The sequence below is a fragment of the Acanthisitta chloris genome, unplaced genomic scaffold (assembly GCF_000695815.1).
Source record: "Acanthisitta chloris isolate BGI_N310 unplaced genomic scaffold, ASM69581v1 scaffold13145, whole genome shotgun sequence".
NCBI classification, from domain to species: domain Eukaryota; kingdom Metazoa; phylum Chordata; class Aves; order Passeriformes; family Acanthisittidae; genus Acanthisitta; species Acanthisitta chloris.
Genome location: NW_008674403.1, coordinates 126,579 through 134,078, shown reverse-complemented (window position 1 = coordinate 134,078; position 7,500 = coordinate 126,579). Strand labels below are relative to the sequence as shown.

Sequence of the window (7,500 nt, the reverse complement as noted above, 5' to 3'; positions counted from 1 at the left end):
GAACAGCAACCACAGACTGGCCTCATTCTGTGTAACTACTTTAGTTTTCAGATAAATATATGCACTTCCTTTATCTGAAGAGAGGACAGTGGTTCTATTTTATTATCATATTTTTTCCCCTCCACAAGTGGAGTCTGATTAGTGGATTCCTTGCTAATCAGCTAAGGGAAAGCTAAGGAAGTAATGTTTCCATGGCATATGCAATCCTCTGCCACCCACTGGTGTGGGTCCTGGAGGTTGAGGTAGGAAAAGGTCCAAATTATCTGAACTAGACATTCCCACCTACCCAGTGACATCTTCAAGGAAGGACCAGGGATTACCATAGGCAAGGTAATCTTTAATTCTCCATCTCCCTGAGCCAACATTTGCAAGATTATGAGGGATTCATTTCATATGGAAATCCCAGCAAATCACCTCCTGGGACAACTGTGTTAGCTAAAGGCAAAAGGCTTCAGCAGGGAAAAGGCAAAGCCTTGACTTCCATGTCTCACTCTGTGAACAAGCCTAAGGTAACAGATCTGCAGAAGTTATAGGTTTGTCCTCTTACAAGAATATATAACCACACATCTTGATGAAAAATAAAAGTAAAAAAAAAGTTCAGTAAGTACAAAATTCTGTGTGTACATTGGTTAATATTCAGTATTGTGAATTAACCATTTTTTCCCAGAAACAGAGTCCAACATTTGATGCAAATGTAAAGTGGATCTATGTTCTTATCGAGTATTCTAAAATCTGGATATCTCACTCCAAAGTACAACCACTGTAGCTGAATGCTTACAGTTGTACTGACTTGTTTCCTTAGTAAATCAAATTTCTATCAAGGAATAATACATTAAAAATGAGTTCACTTATGAAAGTACTACAAGTTCATGTGTGTGGGCTCTATATCTTACCCCACAGCTATGTTTACTTTAGGTCTGCATAGAGAAGTCCTCACTGCTATCAAATAAATACATTAATATCCAGGGGTAGCAGTGTGTTAGGCAATCACTTTCTTTAAGACATGATCTTAAACTCAGGAAAATATTTGTAAAAGACCTGCATAAAGTCTTCGTTTCTCTTTGGCATTCAAAATATTGAAGAGGGAAGGAATTAATTTACGTATCAATTTTATTCAGATACTTGGTACCCATGAATACCTATCTTTGGAAATTATCCAAGGCAGTTAACAACAAAGACAATGGGCAGTTCTCACTGAAAAAAAAAAAAAAAAAAAAGGAATGAAAATAGCTCATATCAGCCTCTGTTGGGTAAATGACACTTGGTGATCCCTTGAGTTGGAAAGGGATTTTGAGAGTTCTTTGAGCAGATATGACACTGATCCCACACTCTGGAGCCTCTTTGGTAGGAAAAACTTCCATAAACCTCAGCCTTGGTAACTTTGCATTAGGATGCAAACATAATATTTAGAGATTTAAAATACTTAGCTTTGATAGTAGCCGTAACAGAATCCCTTATGTCTTGTTCATCTACAATGAAGACATTTCCACACTATGCTCATTTTTAAAGCCTGAGAATCCATTTTAAACATCATTATAATTTTAATTCTCTCCAGCCAAATCTCATTCAAACAGTAAGGAAACATCTAGGAAGGGAAAACGATTCATTCAAAGCTAGACATGTTTCCAGCACTATAAATTTCCCTCCTGTCCCTAGTAGCACGGAGGAGGAATTGCATGTACTATTATTATACATGCTTCAATGCCAGGACTATTATTTTTAAAGCAATAGGACTCAGTATATTTCCTGTTTTTTCCCCCTTATTTTTTAGCTACAATTCTGAACAAAGACTGCAAATTTAGATCTGTAAAAATTACATTCCATGTGGTCTTGTGATATGGCTGCATTTTTTCTCCATCCTACATCCCATTCCTTCAGGATCCTTGACTATGTCAAAGTGTCTCACAAAACAAAGTCTAACAGGTCACACGTGGTGGGGGATAAAGTGGCCTAAATGCAAAGGTCACTTGTAAGGAAGGAATGAGCCTGAATACACAGTGCTGAGGATTTATTAAATTATTATTATATTTAAGCAAGCCCCTGAGCTCACTGTCAAGCTCACAACACTGATGTAATAAAAAGGGTTGCTAACATTATTATACCACCATTTGACAGAAATCTTGACAACTAAGGGGAAAATATGGTGAAACACATACACTAAGCAATTTCAGAAGTTGAAAATATGACTGTTCCAACCTAGTACTGACTTCTGAGTACAATTTGATTACTCTTTTGCCAAAGTAGTAATGACTTAGTGTTTTACACTGCTTTTTTTTTTTTTCATCTTACTGTGTAAACCATGTTTCTTCCTTGAAACAAGAGCTGGGAAGTAATCCTAATGTGAGAACTCTGACCAGAGTTAATCCTGGCTCCTTAAAAAGAATGTTTTACATTTCTATTATGATAATGCTGAAGTTTGTACTGTGATATTAACATAGAAATGATTTTTCAGAATTAGTAATGCTTATATTCTTGTTAAAATAAAGGAACTTCTTTTTCCTTTACAAGCTATTGAAATACCACCTGAACAAATGTGTGCAATGTAAACACAAAATAAAATGTAAAAAGCATTCTTCCAAATGGAATTTGGAATATTCTGCACTGTAAAATGCAGAAGAATGTAAATTCTTCTGTAAAAGAAAGTATATAAAATTAAACTGCAAAATTTTTCAGTTTTGCACCTTCCTAAATACACTTGACATATGTAAGCACAAACACAGAAGAATAGATTTCCAAAGGGGAAAGAACACATGCTCAGATATTATCTGGGAAAAAAAAATGCATTGAAATTCCTTTGTGATGAATAGACTTTTTTTTTTTTCTTTCTCCTCAGGGTGACCTCTACCTTCAGAATATGATGGTTTTATTATGATTAATAAATTTCATTTCCACAGAGGAAAGGAACAGTGTCAGCTTAAACTTAAAGCAAGTGGGTTTCTTTTTAAATGCTAATTTTTAAACACGCCCTTGCATGACACCAAATTTAGAAGCTCAGAAGGTTAGCAGAATAGATTCTGATTTCCATGCTGAAAATAGTAAGAAGGATTTAAACTATATTGTCACACTGCAAATCAGTAAGCTGGTTCAGTCACACAGACATTGCTTCATTTATTCACTATTGTGCCACGGTGCTTCCTCCTCATCAAAATTAGTGGCATTTAAATGCTTTGTGATAATTTACACTGCAAATAATCAGTCTAGGTAAACAATTTACTAACATTTAGGACATGCAAATGGTAAAGTATTTTGAATAAATTAATAGTCAATGTGATTCTCTGTGTATTTTACAGAGTGTTTAAAGCAATGTATCCAAACCAACACGTGCACTCACAAATTCTTCTCTTAGAACACATCTAATGAACAATTTTGATGCAGCACTAATTAGAACAAGGGACATTCCACTATTTTCCAGTATATCTGGGATAAGTATTCAGGATATAACAGGAAAAAAGAATATGCTTGCTAGCATTTTGTTACCAAACTGCTGCTGGTTCTTAAAGAGCTACTCTGACAACTTACTGGGAAATAACAGGAACAAAGTGTAGCCATGTAAATATAGCTGTAAACTATCAACCAATATAGGATAAGTTCTTCTTCACTTCTGCTATGGCTCAATCTCTTCAATCACTTGCAAAAGAAGGTTTAAAAATGCTAAAATCCTACACAAAAGGACAATTTGTTGCCCATTGAACACATCAAAAAGGGGACATTGTGAGATTTATTTTAGTAGGGTCCTTGAAATGGAATAGCTCTTGATGTCATCAGTAGTAGGTGTTGTTGAAGTCTCTGAAAATTGGGAAAGTGTGTGCCACTCGAATTGTAATGACCATCTCAGGATTTTAAGTTGTTTAATACTATGTCTGTATTTCCATATACATCCAGGACAGATAGTGGAGCTCCAGTACTGGAGAAATTTAGAAACTTCTTAATAACACATATTACTGGGTTTAATAACATTAATAAGGAAAAATTGACTGTATAAAATAGGAACCAAGTTAATACATTTTCCTACAGAAGGAGAATTTTAAATATGGTTTTGTTTTTTAGGGATTGGATGCACCTGTTTTGCTTATCATTTCTCCCCATTTTTTAAGTCTGTGTATCACTGGAGGAACTACAGGAAATTATGAACCTTCCTAAGAACTACAAAGAGAGAAGTTAAAAATTGGGCACTACCTTGGCTCAATCTAACTCTGATCTCATCTCCCATTACTTGCTACTTTACAAGCAAAGTGTATGTACCACTGGAAAGCTCCAAATTCTAACTTGTCCAAAATATTAGCCATTCTTTAGCAGCTTTGATTATAACTGAACAATCAACTGAAAAAAACCTGCTGCTTCTTCAGACCTACATGTGTTAAATCTTCAACCAGAATAACCTTAAATTACTGAAATTCTTGGGCTGACAATGACTGAATTTCCCAAAAAGGCAACTGAACAAGTGGGATGTGGCTGAGTTGGAGAGGTACAGGGCAGAGTGATTCCCCCAGGGGTTGGGCACCACTGCAGGATGTGCCTCTCACCATTGGTAGGTGGCTTGGGAAGGGCAACCCACAAGCTCCACTCTGGTAGCTCTTCATGCAGAATTGTAATGAAATTTTAGGCAAAGATTTGAAGATTTTAGTCAAGAATTGGAAGGAATAAAACAGAAATCAAAGGTTGCCTGGCTTTATCCAGATAAATGACTGCAGTAACTAACAACATGCTCTTACTCTTGGTGATATAGCTGATACCAAGAGAGATGACATGAGCAGCAGAGCTCCTTGCTATGCACACCAGTCACACACCACATTTCTGAGCAGTGTTTTAGGCTCAGGGGGTCAAACCTGTGCAGCAGTGGTAGCCCTTAAATTTCCTCCTACTGCACTGGGATGGTATCTGCTTATCCAGATGCAACCAACAAATTCACTTCATTTTAGATAGTAACACCAAGAAACTTTAGGCATTTCAGAATGATCAGTAAGTCTCTATATCTCAGAAGGCAATGGAGAAAGATGTCTCTCAAGTTTTTACTTAAGACCAAGGAAATAGAAACTGCTGATAAAAACTTTCCAGTCGTTTTCCTTGATTGGAAAGGTTAAGAATGCTAAAATTCTCTGTTTCAATGCACACTATCAAACACTACCTTATCGTACAAGGGAGGACCATAATACACTTTATTGCATACCATCTTCCTCTTCCATGATAGATAATGTGGTACAGATTTGTGATGTGGAGCACAGAAAGAATTGGGAAGAGGCAGCAGAGACAGACAGCACAACAAATCAGGGAAACTTCAAGGTGTACTGCAGTGCTGAGCTCCTGTATGCCTTGAGAGCCAAAAGGGATTTCCTATCAGTAGAGTACTAACATTCCTAGGTTTTCACAGAGATGAAGGAACTTGACCATGGTCTACCATAGGGAGAGGGCGATAATGAAAGGTTTCCATGAAAGGATCTTCGTAACTATGTCCCTGATGAAATATTAAAAACAGTCTTTACTTTTTCCTGCAGGCTGGAGCAAGGAGAAACTTGAGAAGCCTATGCATAATTTTCTGTAGGTGGAGATGGATTTCAAACTCTTGACTGTTTACTTATTTATGTCATATCTCAATTCGGCCAGTTCATTTTCTTGTTAATTGACAGGAGGTTTTGCAGAAATTTCGTTCACTGATGCTCAGATAGAATTTTAATTTTTGCTTCTGTTTGCCAACCTGTAGCTTCGTTTGAATTTGTTAGGTGTTTACAGCCAGCCAAAGCTGAGCTGCCACCTTCTTAAACATTTAAATAAACATGACTCATACTGGTTAATTTGCAGAAATATAGAAGTGCAACAAACAGCAGCACAGGAGACTTTTCTCCTGAGCTGATGCAGAATAACTGCTATGGTGCAATCCCAGGGACAGATCTCAGCTTCAAAGCTTTCACTCAGGTTTCAGTATTACTGTCTGGACTTGTATACAAAGGTGAGAATTTCAGCTGATACCTAGTTAAAAATCTAACATAATTCTGTACTTCTAACAGCACCTTTCTGTGTAGCCTCTAGACAAGAAAATTCACACAAACTTCCTTAGCGAAGCCACTGGGGAAACTGAGGATTGCCAGCATGTGACACCTAAAATCTTCCAATGAAAACAAAGAATTTCTTTCATCTGTAAAGCATTTTCCTATTACTATTGCTGCTATATTTAGAGGCAATAAACCTTGAAGAAATTCTTATCAATAAATATACTCGGGTACTTTGTTCGTTGAATTTCTGAGCAGTCTTTTGTGCTCGTGGGTGAAGCTGCAACCAGAGCATGTGTTGTTTAAGGTTTTTAATGTAATAGGGTCGCCTCAAGATACTAAAACTGAATTCCTGCTCATTCAGTGTACTCAGAGATAAACATACATACATGCACACACAAAAACCACCTTTCATGTGCTCCATTTTCAGTCTATCAGAGACAGAAATCTAGTTGCTTCACGAAAAAAAAAACCAGCCCAGGAGATGCACACTTGCTTATATGCACTTGTTGAGGGCAAACACAGATGATTCCCTATTTCTGTTATCAAAGGAGCTTCACATTGCAAATCCTCCATTTACAAATCACAGAACCTCAGCTTTACTTAATCTTGTCATGTTGTCACATTTGACTAGCCATGCGAACTGACCTAGAACCACGAGCACCGGCAAGGCAAGCTGTCACTGAGATAATGACAGGCATGCCAGGAAGGGCTGCCAGTGTTTCCACTGGGTGAGAAACAGGAATTCATCAAACTTCATGAAAAGAAGAACAGAGGATCATCAAAATGTTTACTGATTTTTATCAACTGATCCGAGAGCTGCACATCTTTCCCGCACAACTACCAAGAGCAGTAAAAGCTGTAACGAATGGAATTCCATATAAGCAACTATTTATAGCAGCAGTAAATGCAAGTTTAAACTGCCAACATAAAGGACACTTGAATTTATAGAAGAAGTTTAATACTGTGCATTAGTACAACATTTCCTAGTCTTTGCAGAGCAAAAACTTCAGTATCTGCTATTTTTCACAGGGAACAGCAGTACAGCCTTAAATAAATACTAGCTCAAAGACCTTACAGATGCTCCTTCATCTTCATTTTTTATTTGATTAGCAGAAGAGCATAACATAATAATAAAAGCATCTCATAGAAAATGGTTGTTTTCCCAGTCAAATTGCTTCATGAAATGAAGTCAAACCCATTGGCAGCGATACTAAATGGGAAGAACCTCTCACAACTCAGCATATGTCTTCACACAGTAATTCTAACAGACTAAAGGAAATATCCCTGAAATTCATTTTTTATTTGATTAGCAGAAGAGCATAACATAATAATAAAAGCATCTCATAGAAAATGGTTGTTTTCCCAGTCAAATTGCTTCATGAAATGAAGTCAAACCCATTGGCAGCGATACTAAATGGGAAGAACCTCTCACAACTCAGCATATGTCTTCACACAGTAATTCTAACAGACTAAAGGAAATATCCCTGAAATTGCATTCTTCCAGTTTGGATTA

General features: G+C 36.9%; 1 protein-coding gene across 10 annotated transcripts in view; it reads right to left on the bottom strand.

Moving 5' to 3' along the window:
• RBFOX1 (RNA binding protein, fox-1 homolog (C. elegans) 1) overlaps nt 1-7,500 on the bottom strand; it is a 124,603-nt gene that overhangs the window by 4,012 nt on the left and 113,091 nt on the right. The window lies entirely within an intron of this gene.